General features: G+C 42.4%; 1 protein-coding gene across 8 annotated transcripts in view; it reads left to right on the top strand.

Annotated features, from left to right (window-relative positions):
• The window catches only part of kcnq5a (potassium voltage-gated channel, KQT-like subfamily, member 5a), a 68,354-nt gene that overhangs the window by 20,493 nt on the left and 28,369 nt on the right, over positions 1-19,492 (top strand). The gene's annotated exons all lie outside the window — the stretch shown is intronic.

Here is a 19,492-nt window from a genome sequence, read left to right as displayed (position 1 = left end):
GCGCTCTAGAAATAGTCTCCGTCTCCACGGACCCTTCTCTCCTCCAGACCCCTTTCATCCCACTTTGATCAACGCTGCTGTACATGCTCAGCACTTCACCTTCGTGCTTGTCCCTCCCTCCAGGCAACAGTGGGCTCACCCCTGCATTCATCCCAACCTTTTCATCATCTTCTTCTGTTTTTCTCTCCTTCCATCGGTATGAGTGTGACGCACACGTGTGTGTAGTAGTGCTGTGCGTATGCCTCTGCGTCATCTTTCTATTCTTCCCTTCTTCTTCACTTTAAAGGTCTCACTTCTCCCTCGCTGTTTCTGAAAGCTTTAACGCCACACGGATTGACAAAAAGTTCTGGTCAGTCATTGGAAACGTGTCAAAACAAAAAAAATACACAAAATTATTTTAAAAGAAAGTAAGACGGCAATAAATATGCACACAGAAAAAGAAAAAATATTAAAACAACTATGACTCAAACATGCAAAATAATAAGAAGAATACACAGAATATATACACACAATAAAATACTCAAATTTACAAACAAAAAACGCACAAAATAAGCAAATAAATGCACATAACTACAATAACCACAAAAACACACAAAATGAGACCTAAAAGGCCTAAGCTACGAATCTTGATAAATATGTTTTGAATTAATCTCCATTAGCTGGCTTCAACTAACCAAACATTCCCTGTCAGCTGTCCTATGAATCTCGATTACAACACGTTCATTTAGGCCAAGTGTTTTCAGCCTGGGTACGGGCGCGTTCACATAAAAGGGGTGGAGCCTGCAGCATCTGACCAATCAATGGAGAACCTGGCAGAGCGAGCGTCTTTACAGGAGGAACAGTTTATGATCTTAAACAAATATAATGAATTTAAATTCGTGATGACAGTGAAGAGCAACAGTGTTAGTGCAGTACACCAGGAGGCGGAGCTTTTGTACTTGCTTAGATCTGATCCACTTCATAACTTGGTCCCGACCAGATTATGTGTTGCTGAAGTTTAAAATGATGAATTTCAAACTTAAGCATTTTTAAACCAAAAACAACCCTGTTGTTACAGAAAAGGCAGGAATGAAAGAACTCAGGCAGGAAGCAGCTGATACTGTTAATGTGTAAAAATGTGACATTATTTATGATATTAATCCATTGGATGATAGACAGACAGCGCTCTGCAGTTAAACTTTATTACAGCACACACGTGTTTCTATTCAGGTAGATCTATTTATCACACACTGGGATGAGAACACATTGTTTCACTGTAGTATGTTCCTGATGATGCTGTCAGCCTCAGTATAGAGTATGAATGAATGAATAAACAAATTATTTCACCCATCTGTGTATACAGAGACACAGACTTCATCAGATGACTGTAGATCAGTCTATCAGATATAAATCTATATCTTTCCTAAATGATGTCATCAGTAAATGAAAGGATTGCATCAATGTCTAAATATTTATCTCCTGTCAGCGTCAGATCAGATCCACAAAGTGACGTGTTCACACATCACCTTTTATTGGACAGCTCGCTTTCTAAGAGATCTGATTGGTCAGGAGGCGGGTCTTTAGCACTTGCTCAGATCGCCAGAGAAAAACCTGCTCCCGACCAGGCTAGCCGTTCAGCCTAAGTTACCAGGGTGATTTAACTCCGTAAGACATTATCGAGCTACGTAGTCCAGCACAAACTGATTCAATCTTGGAAGTTAGCGCGATAAGAGCTAATCTAGATTCATAACATAAACCCAAAATAACATAAAATTAGATTTAATAAAAAAAAAAAAAACATTTAAAAACAGTTTGTTTCCTGTGTTAATGCTCAGATTGGTCGTTATTTTAATGCTGACATGAATGTTGATCATGTGACCCTCAGATCAGATACAATCACACGTTTGTGGCCCCGCCCACTCAGATAAAAGTTATGCATCTCTGCTGTAGATGAAGATGCTGGAATTCATCTCTCTGTGTTTGTCGAAGACATGAAGAATAAATTACTATTTAAAGTATAAAACAAACTAATAATGTTCTCACTAACAGTCAGTGCAGAAAAGAGCAGTGAAATGGATTATCAATGACTCTCCACCTTCTCTGTGGAGAAACTATCAATTAGTGCTGATCAATGATCAATTGGTGCTGATCAATAAGCTCCAGTCTCCAGCAAAAGATAATAAAAAACACTCCTTCACCACTGTCTCATACAAACTCATCTCTGGTTTACGTGACACTTTAGGACTTTACAGCATCTCTAAAGCAACAAACACACACACACACACACACACACACACACACGCACACTCATTTTCACATGAGAGTGTGTGTGTGTGTGTGTGTGTGTGTTTTTGCTGAAGCCTCAGAGCAGCTGCTGCCATAAATCATTCAGAACGAATCGTCTATAGAAGACATGGCTACACATGAACACACACACACACACACACACAGACACAATGTGTTAGCCACAGGTAATTAGTCATGTGAACAGAATAAAAAAAGATTGTATTTCAGAGATATTTTCACACCAGTGAAGTCACTGGTCACCTCTGGAGATGAGATGTAGTCGTAGAACGTCAGAGGAAACGTCAAAGTTCTGTTGTCGTTATTATTTAATGATGTGAAGGAAGGATTGTACGTTGGAAAGAAAAGCATGTGACATTTAACCACAAATAATATCTTCACCAAATATTTATCTAAGAAATCCTTTTTTTAAAAAAAGGCTGTAAAGAAGTTAATTTATTTTTAAATTATTTATTCAAATATTTTTTGCTGAACAATCTAAAAAATTCTTAAAGATTTGTATTAAAAAAATCTCAGGAATAACTGTTTAATATGCATTTAATTTAAGATGATTTGCGTTTAACTCATGATTCATTTGAGATTAACTCGGGATTAACACATGGTTAACTCAGGATTACCTCATGGTTAACTCAGAATTAACACAATATTCATTTATGGTTAATTTGGGATTAACACATGGTTAACTCAGGATTATCACATGATTAATACATAATTGAATTACGGTTAACTCTGGATTAGCACACAATTAACTCATGGTTAAATCAGGATTAACAACATGTCATTAACCTGTGATTAACTCAGGAATAACTCATGATTACCTCTCCATGAACTCACAATCAACTCACTATTAACACACAACACAGGATTGCTTAATGGTTAACTAGCGATTACTTCTCGATTAACTTGTGATTAACTCAGGGGTAATGGCATGTACTGGCCCGCGTCACACTGCATTGTCTTAGAATTAGCCTAGCATTAGCAATAACCGAGCAATCGCATTAGCCTTGCATTAGCATTAGCCTCATGTTAGCATTAGCATTAGCCTAGAATTTTCTAATATACCAGTGTCATCACTGTATTGGTAGGACTGATGACATCATCACCAGTGATGATGTCATTTCTACTGAAGTTCCACAGTGTGGATGGGAATAATAAAATAAATGGGATATATACAGTATATATCTATATTTTTGTTTGGGAGCCAGAACATCACCCACATTGTATCACCTGTTCCTTGTCCCAAATCTGTTCATAACTTTTCAAGTTCTTTTGCTAACTGACAGATAAATGCAGACAAATATAGGGTAAAACATTACCTTCTGCTCTGCCTAGCGATGCCTCGCGCTTGGCGGAGGAAATAACTCGTGATTAAATGCATTGTTTTCTGCATTAGCAACGGTTCATTGGAATCCAAAATGAAGCTGTGATCTGATGTATTTAGCACTAAAAATACAGATTTCAGACAGAAGTTTAAAGTTCAGTATTTGAACCTTTTAAAAAGCTGTTCCTTGGTTTTATTTTAGAATTTCTTTCATACGTGCGCAGCTCTCCGCTTCACACGTGTGTGTGTGTGGTATCGATCCTTCCACTGTGTGCCGATGGTGAGCAGCTCTTTATTTTGGCCTCTGCTGCTCTGTGGGAGACTTCCTGTATTTCCTGTAGCTTTCAGTCGTTCCATCACTTTGTAGAGTTTCTAAAATCCCTGCGAGGTTTCACTGCTGCACAGAGTCACAGAGAAGAAGAGGCAGAAAGAAATGTGTTCATGATGGGAAAACAGATTTAGATTAAAAACTAACAAACAAACAAAAAAACAAAAGAGGCAAAAGGAAAACCGGGAGCACTGGGAAAAAATGCTGTCGCACACGAGGGGGTAACATTGACAACTAGAAAAAATGCATTTCCTGAAGAAAATGCAAGGGAGGATGAGTGTACTGAAACATACAGCTGATCCCTCCATGAGATAATGTAGAAGAATGCTTAGCATGAGCTTAGCATTAGCATTCACTTAGCATTATCATCAGTATTAGCATTAGCTTAACAATTGCCTAACATTTAACATAGCATTAGCTTAGCATTAACAATAACCGAGCATTAGCTTAGCATTCATAATAACCTAGCTTTAGCTTACCATTAACCTAGCTTTGCATTAATATTAACTTAGCATTAGCCTAGCTTAGCATTTGCCTAATGTTAACATTGACATGAGTATTAGCTTAGCATTAATATTCACATTAGCCTAGTATTAACATTAACCTAGTATTTGAATTAGCATTAACCTAGTATTTGCATTAGCCTTAACTTAGCATTAGCCTGCCATTTATTTAGCATTAACTTATCAATAACCAAATATTACCTTAGCATTAACCTAGCATTAACATTATCTTATCATTATTTTAATATTAACCTAGCGTTAACATTAACATTAGCTCAGCATGAGCTTAACATTAACCTAGTATTAGCATTAGCCTAACATTAGCTGAGCATTAATACTAGCCAAGCAATAATTTAGCACTAGCCTAATATTAGCTTAGCATTAGCTTAACACTGGCATAACATTAGCCTAACATTAGCTTAGCATTAATACTAGCCTAGCATTAATTTAGCACTACCCTAACAATAGCTTAGCATTAACTTAACACTAGCATAGCATTAGCTTAACATTAGAACAGCATTAGTTTAGCACTAACCTAATATTAGTAGAATAGAGTAGAGCCAATACTTTTACTTAGAATTAGCATAGCATTAGCTTAACACTAGCATAGCATTAGCCTAACATTAGCTTAGCATTAATACTAGCCTAGCATGAATTTAGTACTAGCCTAATATCAGTAGAGTAGAGCCGTTATTGCCAGTGAAAACACACCTTTAGCTTAGCATTAGCTTAACATTAGCTTACCTAGGAGGTAACGGGGTACCCAGAAATCCCATGCAAGCACCGAGGAGAACATGCAAACACAGAAGTGTTCACCTCATGGATTGAACACAGCAGGCCTTCATTTTTTACATGATATTTATGTATTTATATGGCCTAATTTGTTGCACCTTATGTTGTATTTTAATTTGTAAATGAACATTGTGGACTTGTTTGAACGTGTGTTTCTACTCATGCTCCTCAGACATGAGACCCATGTGTCACAGGACTGAACTGAGGCTCAAGCGCAGACAACACAACAGGAGGCACAGATACAATTAAATGATTTATTCCATAAACAGAATATAACAGAAAACCTACCCGCGCCCTAAGTGGGGTGGTGGAGAAACTAAAGAAGTGCTGAGCAAACTGAGGGAGACCCAATACTAAGATTAAATAAAAACGATCAGGAAACTACTGACGAACAAACAAAATCCTAGGTCTAAAGGCATAAACTCAGAATGGGCTAAACTAACAAAGAAAACCTCTGAACCCCAAATGGGCAGGAACACGGAGACGCTCGAGCTGCAGCCAACACGGAAGAAACGACGGAGCCTGGCACAGGAGTGGGGAAGAACCAGCTGAAGGGTGGAGTGAGCTGAGGGATTTCAGAGGTGATGGTAGTTGCAGGTGGGAAGGAGGCAGGAGAGATCCCAGCGGCAGAGAGGGTCAAAGTGAACACTGTTTATGGTTTGGCGTTGGTTTGTGGTCTGCCGATGTCTTAAGTAGTGGTGTGAATACTTGCAGGTGGGGAGACCACTCCCCGCCGCAGCTGGAAGCAATCCTGATGATCAGAGGTGAGTAGTCCGGACAGTGATGAATGGAGACCACCAGATGGTGCCAACGGACCAATTCAGGAGATGCCAGAGGTAGAGGGCATGACAGTACCCCCCCTCCTACGTGCGCCTCCAGGCGCACGACCAAAACGTTCAGGACACCGCCGCTTGAGATCCCTGATTAGGTCAGGGCAAAGGATCTGACTGCGGGGGACCCAGCTCCTCTCCTCAGGCCCGTAACCCTCCCAGTCCACGAGAAACTGGAGGCCGCGACCCCTGCGGCGGACATCCAGCAAGCGCCGAACCGAGTAGGCGGGCGAGTCATCCACCATCCTGGGAGGAGGGGGGGGGGGGACAGGAGGAGCCAGGGGGGAGTCCCTGGCGGGCCTGACCTGCGAGACATGGAACGTGGGGTGAATTTTCAAAGTTCTGGGAAGGGTGAGACGTACCGCTGTCGGACTGATGATCCTCTCCACGGGGAAGGGACCGATGAACCGGGGTGCCAGCTTTCTAGATTCGACCTTCAGAGGGAGGTCCTTGGCCCTCAACCAGACTCGTTGGCCCACAGAGTAGGTTGGTGCCGGGCAGCGACGGCGGTTGGCCTGCCGCTCCATCCTCTCAGTTGATTGTATAAGTCCGGCCCTGGCCCTGTCCCAGACCCTTTTGATCTGGCTGACGAAGGCTTGAACAGAGGGAACGGAGAGTTCTTGTTCCTGGGAGGGGAACAACGGAGGTTGGTAGCCGAGGGAGCACTGAAAAGGAGACATCCCCAGAGAAGAGTTTATTTGTGAATTGTGTGCATACTCCACCCAGGCCAGATGCTCAACCCAGGCAGTGGGGTTGGAGGAGACCAGACACCGGAGGTACGTCTCCAGAGACTGATTGGCCCGCTCCGCTTGGCCATTAGACTGGGGGTGAAAGCCCGAGGTGAGACTGAGGGTGGCCCCCAGGGCAGCGCAGAAGGCCTTCCAGACTCCGGAGATGAACTGTGGACCACGGTCCGAGACAATGTCTGCTGGTATCCCATGCAACCGGAAGACGTGGTCAACTAGGAGGGATGCCGTCTCCCTGGCTGAGGGGAGTTTGGGAAGGGCGACGAAGTGTGCTGCTTTGGAAAAACGATCAACAATGGTGAGGATGACCGTGTTACCTCCAGAGGGGGGTAGCCCCGTGACGAAATCCACAGCGATGTGTGACCAAGGCCGAGAGGGCACCGGGAGTGGTTGAAGGAGACCCGAGCTGGGTCTGGAAGGGGTCTTGCCCCGGGAGCAGGTGGGGCAAGTGGCGACAAAGTCCCGAGTGTCCCTTTCGAGAGAGGGCCACCAAAACCTCTGCCGAAGGATGGCTGTGGTCCGGAAGCCCCCAGGGTGGCAGGCGAAGCGAGAGGTATGAGCCCACTGGAGCACCTGGGTACGCACAGACTCAGGAACATAGAGAACATTAGGCGGGCAGTTACCTGGGATTGGCTGTTGGGACTGTGCTTGACGGACCTGATCCTCCACTTGCCAGGTTAGAGAGGCGACAAGACGAGCAGGGGGAAGGATAGATTCCGGGTCACCAGAGGGTTCGTCGCAGGAGAACTGACGAGACAGGGCATCCGGCTTGATGTTACGGGACCCCGGGCGATACGTGAGGGAAAACTGGAAGCGACCAAAAAACAGCGCCCAGCGGGCCTGCCGAGAGTTCAATCTCCTGGCTGACCGAATGTACTCCAAGTTCTTATGGTCTGTCCAGACAATGAATGGGTGCTCTGCCCCCTCCAGCCAGTGACGCCACTCCTCTAGAGCGAGCTTGACCGCCAGCAGTTCCCGGTTCCCCACATCGTAGTTCCGTTCTGCTGGGGTCAGGCGGCGAGAGAAGAAGGCACAGGGATGCAGCTTTTGGTCAGATGGGGTCCTCTGGGAGAGTACGGCCCCAACCCCGGAGTCAGATGCATCCACCTCGACCACAAACTGAAGGTGGGGATCTGGCTGAACAAGGATAGGAGCAGAGGTAAAGCGTACCTTGAGGGACTGGAATGCTTGCTCGGCCTTGGGGGTCCACTGGAAGGGAATTGAGGTGGAGGTCAGGGCTGTGAGAGGGGCTGCCACCCTACTATAATCACGGATGAAGCGGCGGTAAAAGTTAGCGAAGCCCAAAAAACGCTGTAACTGTTTCCGGGTCTCTGGCTGGGGCCACTCGGAGACAGCCGATAGCTTGGCCGGGTCCATCATCACACGTCCTGGGGAGATGACAAAACCCAAGAAAGATACAGTAGTAATGTGAAACTCACACTTCTCCGCTTTAGCAAAAAGGCGGTTCTTCCACAGGCGCTCCAAAACCAAGCGGACATGGCGGACGTGTTCCTCCTGGTCTCTGGAATAAATCAGGATATCGTCTATGTAGACAAACACAAAGCGGTTGATCATATCCCGGAGCACATCGTTAACCAGGTTCTGGAAGACGGCGGGAGCATTCGTGAGGCCAAAGGGCATTACTAAGTACTCAAAGTGTCCCAGGGGGGTATTAAAACCCGTCTTCCACTCATCTCCCTCTCTTATTCTCACTAAATGATAAGCATTTCTCAGGTCTAGTTTGGAGAACACTTTGGCCCCGTGGAGAAGGGTGAAGGCAGAGTTTATCAGAGGTAGAGGGTACTTGTTCTTCACGGTTATATTATTTAGGCCCCGAAAGTCAATACAGGGTCGCAGGGACCCGTCCTTCTTATTCACAAAAAAGAATCCCGCACCTACCGGAGAAGTGGAGGGCCGAATGATACCTGCTGCCAGGGCGTCCCTGATGTATGTCTCCATGGCAGCCTGCTCGGGTTTAGAGAGGTTGTACAGACGGCCAGAGGGCAAGGTGGCTCCAGGCAGGAGCTCAATGGCACAGTCGTAGGGCCGGTGAGGAGGCAAGGATAGGGCATCCTCCTTACTGAAGACTGGAACTAGGTCATGGTAAACCTCAGGAACGCCGGACAGGTCTGGAGGCCGAGGGTCTGGCCTGGGATTTACAGGAGCAGGGGATGGGGCTGAACGGAGACAGTTAGCATGACACCCAGTACTCCAGGACTTAACCTGGCTGCCGCACCAGTCAATAGAGGGGTTATGTTTAATCAACCAGGGGTGCCCCAGCACCAACTGTGGGCGAGAATGCTCCAGCAAGTGAAAAGTTAGTGTTTCGTGATGATTACCTGCTAACCGGAGGGTAACAGGAACTGTCTTCCGGCGGATCGTGGCCAGGGGGAGGCCGTTGAGAGAACGGGCCTCTACGGGAGAATCCAGTGGCATTGACGGGATGTGGAGCTGCCTGGCGAGGGCCGAGTCCAGGAAGTTCTCCTCGGCCCCAGAATCCACCAGCACGGTCACAGAAAGTGAGTGGTTCTGGTAGCTGAGTGTAGCGGGTAGCTGTAGCAGATGAGGGGAGGTGGAAGCAGTCCGACTCACTCGTAGACTCCCTGTCACGAGTGAGCCCTCTTTTTTGCTGGTCCCTTGGGGCAGGAAGCAATGAAGTGCCTCCATGACCTCGGAGGCAGCCTCAGGGCACGGTGTGGGCGTAGCAGGCTGGAGAGTGGGACTCAGTCGGCGGGAGGGTGCAGAGTCCCTCCAGTGTGAGCGCTCTCTGCGCCTCTCCCTCAAGCGATTGTCAAGCCGGATGGCGAGGGAGATTAGGGCCTCCAGGCTGCCCACCTCCTCCTTGGTGGCGAGTTCATCTTTCAGAGCCTCGGACAGTCCCCCATAGAATGACCTCTGGAGGGCCGGATCGTTGAACCCACTAGTAGCTGCAAGGGCCTGGAACTCCACGGAGTACTCTGCAACACTGCGGACCCCCTGCCTCAGGGCCATGAGGCGATCTCCAGCGTCTCGCCCCCGAACTGGGTGATCGAAGACGCGCCTCATGTCTGCAGAGAAGCGGGAGTAGGAGGTGCAGATCTCCCCCTGTTTCTCCCACACAGCTGTTCCCCAGTCCCGTGCAGGCCCTCGTAGAAGGCCAATTAGATATGCGATTTTAGCCCTATCGGACGCGTAGGAAGTCGGTTGTAACTCAAAGACGAGTGAAACCTGAGTCAGGAAGGCCTGGCACGAGCCGAGATCTCCAGCATAGCGCTCAGGAACCGGAACCGTGGGTTCACGGCCTACTGTGGCCAGAGCAGAGGGAGAACCTACAACCGTCGTCTCGGGGGCATTAATGGGGGTAGGCTGGCAACCTGACGCAGCTAGTGAAGATGCTAACACGGACTGCTGACCAGTCAGGTGAGACATTTGGCTGATTAGAGCTTTAACGCTAGACACGAGAGTCTTGAGTAGCTCCTCATGCCGGCCTAGAATCGCTTCATGACTAACTACAGCATGATGAGCGGCTGAGGCCTCATCTGTAGTGCGGTCTGCTGAGCTCATTATGGCCAAACCATACTGTCACAGGACTGAACTGAGGCTCAAGCGCAGACAACACAACAGGAGGCACAGATACAATTAAATGATTTATTCCATAAACAGAATATAACAGAAAACCTACCCGCGCCCTAAGTGGGGTGGTGGAGAAACTAAAGAAGTGCTGAGCAAACTGAGGGAGACCCAATACTAAGATTAAATAAAAACGATCAGGAAACTACTGACGAACAAACAAAATCCTAGGTCTAAAGGCATAAACTCAGAATGGGCTAAACTAACAAAGAAAACCTCTGAACCCCAAATGGGCAGGAACACGGAGACGCTCGAGCTGCAGCCAACACGGAAGAAACGACGGAGCCTGGCACAGGAGTGGGGAAGAACCAGCTGAAGGGTGGAGTGAGCTGAGGGATTTCAGAGGTGATGGTAGTTGCAGGTGGGAAGGAGGCAGGAGAGATCCCAGCGGCAGAGAGGGTCAAAGTGAACACTGTTTATGGTTTGGCGTTGGTTTGTGGTCTGCCGATGTCTTAAGTAGTGGTGTGAATACTTGCAGGTGGGGAGACCACTCCCCGCCGCAGCTGGAAGCAATCCTGATGATCAGAGGTGAGTAGTCCGGACAGTGATGAATGGAGACCACCAGATGGTGCCAACGGACCAATTCAGGAGATGCCAGAGGTAGAGGGCATGACACCATGAGTCTCAGAGGGGGTGAGAGGACCCCCTGTGGAGCGTCTGCAGCACTGATGTGACTGATAGCTCCTAATATATCACAGGATTTCTGTTCTCGGCTCCTTTTAACTAAACGTGATTGTGCGTCGGTGCTCCTGTACTCTTTCTTTTCCATGGCAACACGTCTAAAGACGGACAGTGTTTCCACGGCTTCACAAAAGCCTCACTGGGCTGTAACCACGGCTTTGACACCATTAGGAACAGCTTTGGTGGCTTTAAAGCCTATTTAGTCTAATTTACTTTAAAGCACAGCTGCACAACAGGGGGGTCCAAACCTCTCCTGTGCTTTTATTATGAAGATGATTCTAATGACATTTACTGAAAGTATTTATGTTATAATCATATTCCTGTTGCAATTTGATTTAAACTGCAGTACACGTCAACTCGGCATCTGTCATGGGTATCTCTGAGGGCCGTTTCATATTCCTTCCAAAATTTTAATATTTTTTCCTCTTGAAATCTTTTTCAATGTCATGTTTGTTGTTTTTTTTTTTAGTTTGAAAACTTAACCTTAGCACATAGCAACCAATCCAATATTTTTGGGTTAGCGTCGCATGTAGCGACTGTTCCCCCATGTCTGGATTATCTTAGCATAAACCCACATGTTTAAGTTAGCCTAGCATGTAGCGACTAGTCCCACTTGTCTGAGTTAGCTTAGCATGTAGCGATAAACCCACATGTTTAAGTTAGCCTAGCACGTAGCGACTAGTCCCACATGTCTGAGTTAGCTTAGCAGTTAGCAACTAAACGCACATGTGTGGGATAGCTTAGCACCCCAGCAACTAGTCCCACATAATTGGGTTAGCTTAGCACGTAGCGACCAGTCCCACATGTTTCGCTAAGTTTAGCGTTGTTTTGTGAGTTTTTCTATAATTTTTGTCTATTTTTGTTGTCGTTTTATGTATTATTTTGAGTTATTACATCTCTCGGTCATTCAGTTTGTTTTTGTTCTTTTGTGTGTTGAGTCGTCATTTTCAGTTTTTTATTTGTAGTCATCTCGGGTGTTTTGGGATCAGTTTTGTATATTTTTGTTCATCTTTTGTGTATTTTTGTTTACTTTTTTGTTCACCTTTTTGTGTATTTTTGTTCACTATTTTGTGTATTTTTATGTATTTTTTTATATTGTCGTATTGTGTGTTTACTTTTGACTGCATGTGGTCCTTAAATCTGAACTAATTTAAAGGAATGGAGAGAATGAATAAACAGACGAGAGATATCTGGTGTCAACGAGTCACATCATTCATTCAGGTCATTACTCATCATTAGGTGTGTGCGTGTGTGCGTGTGTGCGTGTGTGCGTGTGTGTGTGTGAGCGAGCGCGTGCCTGTCAGTGCGTGTGTGTATGTGCGGCTGTGGAGGATCCATCCTTTCCCACTCAGTGTGTAATAACTGAGGCGTGGCTCTGTAAGGGATACGCCTTCCTATTTTAACTGGCCTACATTCCTCCTAACACACACACACACACACACACACAGTTGTTTTTATGTCACAGTGGAGAGCATGGAGCCACACACAAGGACAACTTTTCCTAAAACATAACCATGAGGCAGTGAGAACAATTAATATTTGATTGATTTATGTTTTTATTCCAAATGCGAAAACCAAGAAAAATGAACAGGACAAAAATGAGATGCCAAGAAGAAAAGCTTTACATACAGTATTTAAAAAGGAGAGCGATGAAAAATCACGTCAGCATTCTCATTCTTTAAATGTGAATAAGAAACTACTGCTGTGACAACACAATCAAGTTATATTATGGAAATGGATGACAAAAAGACAGAAACGACTATAGAAACAAACAAAATGAAAACACAAAAATCACCTCAAAATGAATCCAGAAACACCAAAATCAAGAAACAATACACAAAACAACTCACACACAAAAACTGAGGAAAAACACCCAAGACAACACAAAAAACATTTCCTATTAGGGATGTAACGATTAATCGTAAGGCAGTTAAAAATCGATTCATAGGTATCACGGTTCACATCGATACTGTGAAAATTGAATGGCAGTACTTTTTTTAAACAGCAGAGGGCGCTTTATATTTATCCTTCTCTTGTCCAGAAGTGTTGGTGGGAGGCGGAATCTGCTACTACTTTCTTTCTTGCCGCCTTCTACTCTTAAACATGTTCATAAATGATTCCTTACCCCTTTAGCACTGAAATAATATCTGTAATATTACGTGAATATTTGTAAAAGTCACAGTTTTTCTATTAGCTCTGTCTGCTAGCATAGCATCTCTTCTTCACTGCTAGAATATCTGCATGCCAACTGACCACTGGGTTACCAGCTCCCTCTGCTGGTCCAAACAAATATCTGACGTAAATACAGTGCAATGACTCATTGCAATTTTTAAGGCACAAAATACATTTTCAGTTGCACTTTTAAAAAGAAAAAGAACTATTATGCAGTTTTGCATTGTTTACTATAGAACCAGAATTTAAATTAATAGGCTTCTTCTTCATTTGTATTATTCCTTTATTTATTTCATTCAAGATTTATTTTTAGTTAAATTGCATTGTTTTGAATAGTTTATCAAGGGATTCTTTTGACAATGAAAAATAAAAGGAATATAGTACAGTATTTTTCAGTCATCATTTATATACAGTCCCATTTTGTAAAATAAATCGTGAGAGAATCGTATCGTGAACCCAGTATCGTGAATCAAATCGTATCATGAGTTGAGTGAATCGTTTCATCCCTATTCCCTATAGAAAAAAAAAACACCTTTAAGTTTCCATCATTGGAAGAAACAGATCTATTCTCTATACATCTGTGGCAAAGGACAGGAACAGATCTATTATTTATGTCTGAAACAAAAGATAGGAACAGATCTATTCTTTATACACGTATATATACGTGCGTGCGTGCGTGTGTTATTCCATTATTTATCACCATACATCTACATTAGCAATAGGAAACTGGCGGCTCGGGGGCCACATATGGCCCGCAGTCTAATTTTGTAGGACCCCCAAAATGAATGATCTAAATGACAGAAATACACATCAGAAATATACCTCATTACTCAAAAACATCTACAAAAATTATAGAAAAATATTCGAAATGACTCAAAAAAACTCTACTCAGATCAGATACAATCACGTTTGTGGAATCATCTTCCCTTTAGTTCAAAGTAGATTTATATAAATGTATATATACAGTAGATATATACTCTATAAAGACAAAGTAAAGAGAGCAGAAAAGAGTGAAAGTGTTGAAGTGAATGGATGACGATGAAGATGGTTTATGGGAACTGGTCTGAACTAATATTTAGGCTGTGACTGAGGGCTGTGGGAAGTGTGTGTTTGTGTGTGTTAGTGTGTGTTTGAGTGTGTTTGAGTGTGTTTGAATGTGTTAGTGTGTGTTAGTGTGTGTTTGAGTGACATAAACCAGATCGCCATCACCTCTCCTCAATGTTTCTGAGCCTTTCCTCCTGTTTCTGTTTCTTTTTAAGCTTTTTAACTCTCCATCAGTCTCTGTTCATGAGTTCAGATAAAGAAACATCTCTGATGTGGTTTTATGGAAAACGTGGAATAGTTTGATATGCTGACCTTAGCATAACATCACAGTTTATCTCACACGTCGTCATTTGATGGATGCTTTGTTGGTTTTACTGAAAAAAATGCAGAAACATTTTAATCTACAGAGATGGTTTTGCACGTAGCAGCTAGTACCACATGTTTGGGTTAGCTTAGCATGTAGCAACCAGTCTTACAATTTTTGATTAGCTTTGCATTTAGCGACTGTCTCACATGTTTGGGTTAGCTTAGCATGTAGTGACCAGTCTTACAAGTTTGGGTTAGCTTAGCATGTAGCAACCAGTCCCACATATTTGGGTTAGCCTTAGCACATAGCAACCAGTCTTATATGTTTGGGTTAGCTTAGCATGTAGCAACTAGTCCCACATGTTTGAGTTAGCTTAGCTTGTAGCAACTAGTCCCACATGTTTGAGTTAGCTTAGCTTGTAGCAACTAGTCCCACATGTTTGAGTTAGCTTAGCTTGTAGCAACTAGTCCCACATGTTTGGGTTAGCTTAGCATGTAGCAACTAGTCCCACATGTTTGGGTTAGCTTAGCATGTAGCAGTGCTGGCTGAGCAGGGTCAAAGTGCAAAGGGCGTGGCTATGTTGGTATCATCATTATTGGCCATCACTTTGAATCACAAGCAAAATCAACTGATTTAAAACTATGATGGATGAATGTCAGTTTCTGCCTTGAGTTCAAACTTGTAACCCTAGAAGTGAGAAGGCAGCACAGATGGAATGTGTGGGTGGATTCAATCAGCACGCACGCACACACACACACACACACACACACACACACACACACACTCTACCATCTGTCCATGTTTACATCTGTTCACATTTAATAAATCAAAGTTCATCTTGTTCACGTTTTCATGAGGATCAGGAGACCTACACATTATTTTCCAGTGGGAACGTTTGTGTTTGAAGACGATAAAAACATCCTGCGTTAATGTTTTTGATTTTATCATTGATAATATTTTTAAAGTTTGTTCGTGTGGACATGAAAGGAAAACGTGCTAATTAAACTTTCCATGCAGTGAACACAAAGTAACTTATGTATTCATCGAAAGTTTTCATTACAGTTTTCCCAAATAATTAAAAAAAATAAAATTCTTAATGTAATGTGCACAATATACAATTATTTTAAGTGCCATAAAACACAGTGACTGTACAAATTCAATATGAATTCATTTGTTGTTCTTTTTTGGTGCTCCAGTCATGTGACCATCGTCTTCCTTTCAAAGCTGCGTTATTGAGATTTTATTTAAGCAGCACTGCCCCCAGCAGTTCATGTATGGTACTGCAGCAAAAATGAAGCAGAAAGATTTTATCATGAATTCACAACATTAAACGACGCGTCGACGCACATTTTTGTCTTCAACATTATCAATTATGTTACTAATCATTTGTGCATTATTGTATACGTTACACACATTGTGGTTGGTAGTGTTGTGGGAGTCGAGACCGGTCTTGGTCTCGAGACGAAATTTTAAAGGTCTTGGTCTCGTCTTGGACTCATTTTGACTCGGTCTTGTCTCGAACTCGGGATTTTCCGTCAAGACCGTTAGAGACCAGCACTAATTCCTGCTTTTTTTGAACTTTTTTATAATGTGAGAAGAACGGGATAAAACAATCCTTTATTCATTATTTAATCCACCCTGTATAATGACCACGACCTTCCTTAATGTGACTGAGTGACGTGTGTGACACTCTCGTGTGTGTGTGTGTGTGTGTGTGTGTGTGTAAGTGTGTGTGTGTGTGTGTGTGTGTGTGTGTGTGTGTGTGTGTGTGTGTGTGTGTGTGGCTACGGTGTCAGTTTGGATCACGGAGCACAAGGGAGATATGAACTAATCACCGGTAAAAATCCCAGTAAAACTCCAGAAAACAATCACCAGTAATAAATATTATCTCCCTGGTAAAGACAGTAGCTCTAACAACTGGTAAAATAATAAACTGATGATATTACAGCCTGTGAAAGCTGGATAGGGGACGCACTTACTCCGCCTCTGGGTCCTAGTGCCAGCCGTCCGGTCCAGCCTGTTCCGTTTACCGTGTTTACTGAGGTCTGTGTGTGTTTAATAAGTTTATGTGTGTCCGTGTGTGTCTACATGTTTATGTCTCTGTCCATCCACTCTTTTCATTATATCCATGTCTTTTAAGGCTTTTATTACATATCATAGGCTGTAGTCCAGGCCGCCGCCATCTTGGATTATGTCGTCACCAGCGCGTCATCGCCGCAGTGTTGCACAAGCGCAGAATGAGTCAAATAACTGTAAAGAGGTCTTATATTAGTCTATTTTATTCATAAAGTGGTGTTTTTTGTGTCTTTAGACTCCAATTACATTTATGTATATAATATGTTCTCACAATATAAACAGGTTCACAATATAATTATTTTTTATAGTTTCTGTTTCCACTGTATCCAGAATAATAATAATAATTCTCAACTTGAACTATTGATTAATTAGTCACATGACTGATCCAGGGTTTGAGTTTGTTTTATTTAGTTTCACATCTACCTGTAGCTCTATGTTTTTTACACTGATGACAACTTGTTTGTAGTTTTATTTCAGAAAGTTTCACTTTTACAGTTACAGTTGGAAACCTTTGTTAATTGAATATCCTAGTAATATTACAGTAACCAAATTAAACTATATCAACTAAGTGAATTAATAAAATAACCTGTGTAAAGGCTTTTTCAAACTAAAAAATTATCTTGTGAAATCTGTGACCTGTTAAACCTGAACAACTGAAAGAATCAGAATCAATAATCATTATTTATTGGCAGAAATGCTTTTAAACACTTGCTGTACATTCAGCTGACATAAAAATCTTGTTTTCAAATATGTAGAATAATTGTGAATTTATCAGTAGCAGTAGTAGTTTTAATATTTTAGTTAATTTTTTGTATTAAAAAGAAACTAAAGAATGTTATTTAACTGTCGAACCTTGTCATAATTTTATTTATTTATATATTTTTTTAATTGAAAAAGAAATGTTTATGGTCTTGGACTCGACTCGGTCTCGGTGCATTCTGGTCTCGGGCAAGTCTTGGTCTCGGATAGTGTGGTGTTGAACACAACACTAGTGGTTGGTACAACTCTATATTTTCTGTCTATGTTCCTCTCTGCGCCTTCACTCAGAACTTCCTGTGAAGTTGGATCAGAACCAGGAAGAACTTCCTCCTCTAATCACTATAAAGTTTTCCATCGTCTCCATTAGTCATGCAAACACATTCAGTTTGTCAGACACATTCATGTGGTTTCTGAGCTGTGATCGATCACTGAAACAAGATTTTCATGCATTTTTCATCACTTTCTGAATAAGTCTGAATGTCAAACTCACTCTCACTGTTTCTGTCTCATTAACATTAATCATGAAATCCTCGTCTGTGAACTCCATATGATTGATGTACACATGGATATCTATAGAATCTTTATTGATTTGATTATGTATGGACCTTCTAAACCAGTGGTTCTAAAATGTGGGTACGCGATGGCACTACAGGGGATACGTAAGAGAGAGAGAGTGGAAAACTAACAAATGAAAGCATTGCAAATATGGACTTTTATAATGTTTATTTTTTGTTGAAAAATGATAATCACACTGAATATTACAACAAAAACACAAAAAATGATGATAGAAATGATCTTGATCAGAACATAGTCAGTCAGTGTTGGTCCTGCATCAGGAGGGAGTGACAGGAAATGATAAATATAGAAATGAATCCATTCAGGAGACATTAAATATGGTTTCTTTCCACTTATTTACAAAATTAAATCATTTAAAATGTGTGTTATCACTTCTTCATTCCATCATTGTCCTCTGTAGTTGTTGTTGTTGTTTCATAGAATTCTGAGCAAAATGAGCCAAAAAAGGTTGAGAACCACTGTTCTAAGCAATATAAAGTGTGTGTGTGCGTGTGTGTGTGAAACCTCTGTTTTAAAAAAAAAGACAACACTGATTGTTTTTTCTTAACCTTCAGTGATCGACTCAAACACCCACAGTGTAGAACTGAACACTACCGCAGGTCATTCATTCCCACCGCTGTACGACTGTACAATAAAACAGTCTGAGGCCTTGTACTGTCTGTAAATATATATATATATATATATATATATATATATGTATCTTTTATTTGTTTTCTATTATTATCCCCGCCCTAAAGTGGAAGGAGGACATAGGTTTGAGCTCCGTACAGTATGTCTGTCTGAGTGAGGACAGCTTTTCTCAGAAACTGTTTAAGATATGATAACCAAACTAGATGTGAGGCTTCAGGGTATTAATATTAATACCTGCTTGATGGAGTTTGAAATTGAGAAGCACGCAATTATTTTCCCCAGTTATTGCTTTTTTTCTTTTTTGTGTGTTTTACGACCGTGGTTCAGGTGGTAGAGGGTCGTCTTCTGATCGAGAGGTTGGGGGTTTGATCCCAGTACCTGACTATGTGTTGAAGTGTCCTTGGGCAAGACACTGAACCCTAAGTTGCTCCCAGTGGTCGACTAGTGCCTTGTATGTCAGTCCTGTCCCACTGGTGTGTGAATGTGAGAGTGATTGTGTGAATGAGCTGATATGTAAAGAGCTTTGAGACTGTTTCAGTGGTGATAAAGCTCTATATAAATCATGTCCATTTACCATTTAGTCCATTTACTCTGTTCCAGGTATCCTCAAAGAGGACAGCTTTACTTAGAAAGCGTTAAGATAGTTATAATTTTATATTCTGATGTGATAATATTTTCTTCTGTATACATCTACATAAGTTCTTAGATTTAGGACATTTAGGAAAAGGTTGTGAGTTATAATGAGAACCAATATGGTGGGAGATGTTGATGACTATGTCTTGTTCTATTGATGTATAGCTTCTATTATTCTATTGTTTATTACGTTTTATCTCCA

This window comes from Gouania willdenowi, chromosome 15 (genome assembly GCF_900634775.1).
Source record: "Gouania willdenowi chromosome 15, fGouWil2.1, whole genome shotgun sequence".
In the NCBI taxonomy this organism is placed as follows: domain Eukaryota; kingdom Metazoa; phylum Chordata; class Actinopteri; order Blenniiformes; family Gobiesocidae; genus Gouania; species Gouania willdenowi.
This window is presented reverse-complemented; position numbering and strand designations above follow the sequence as displayed.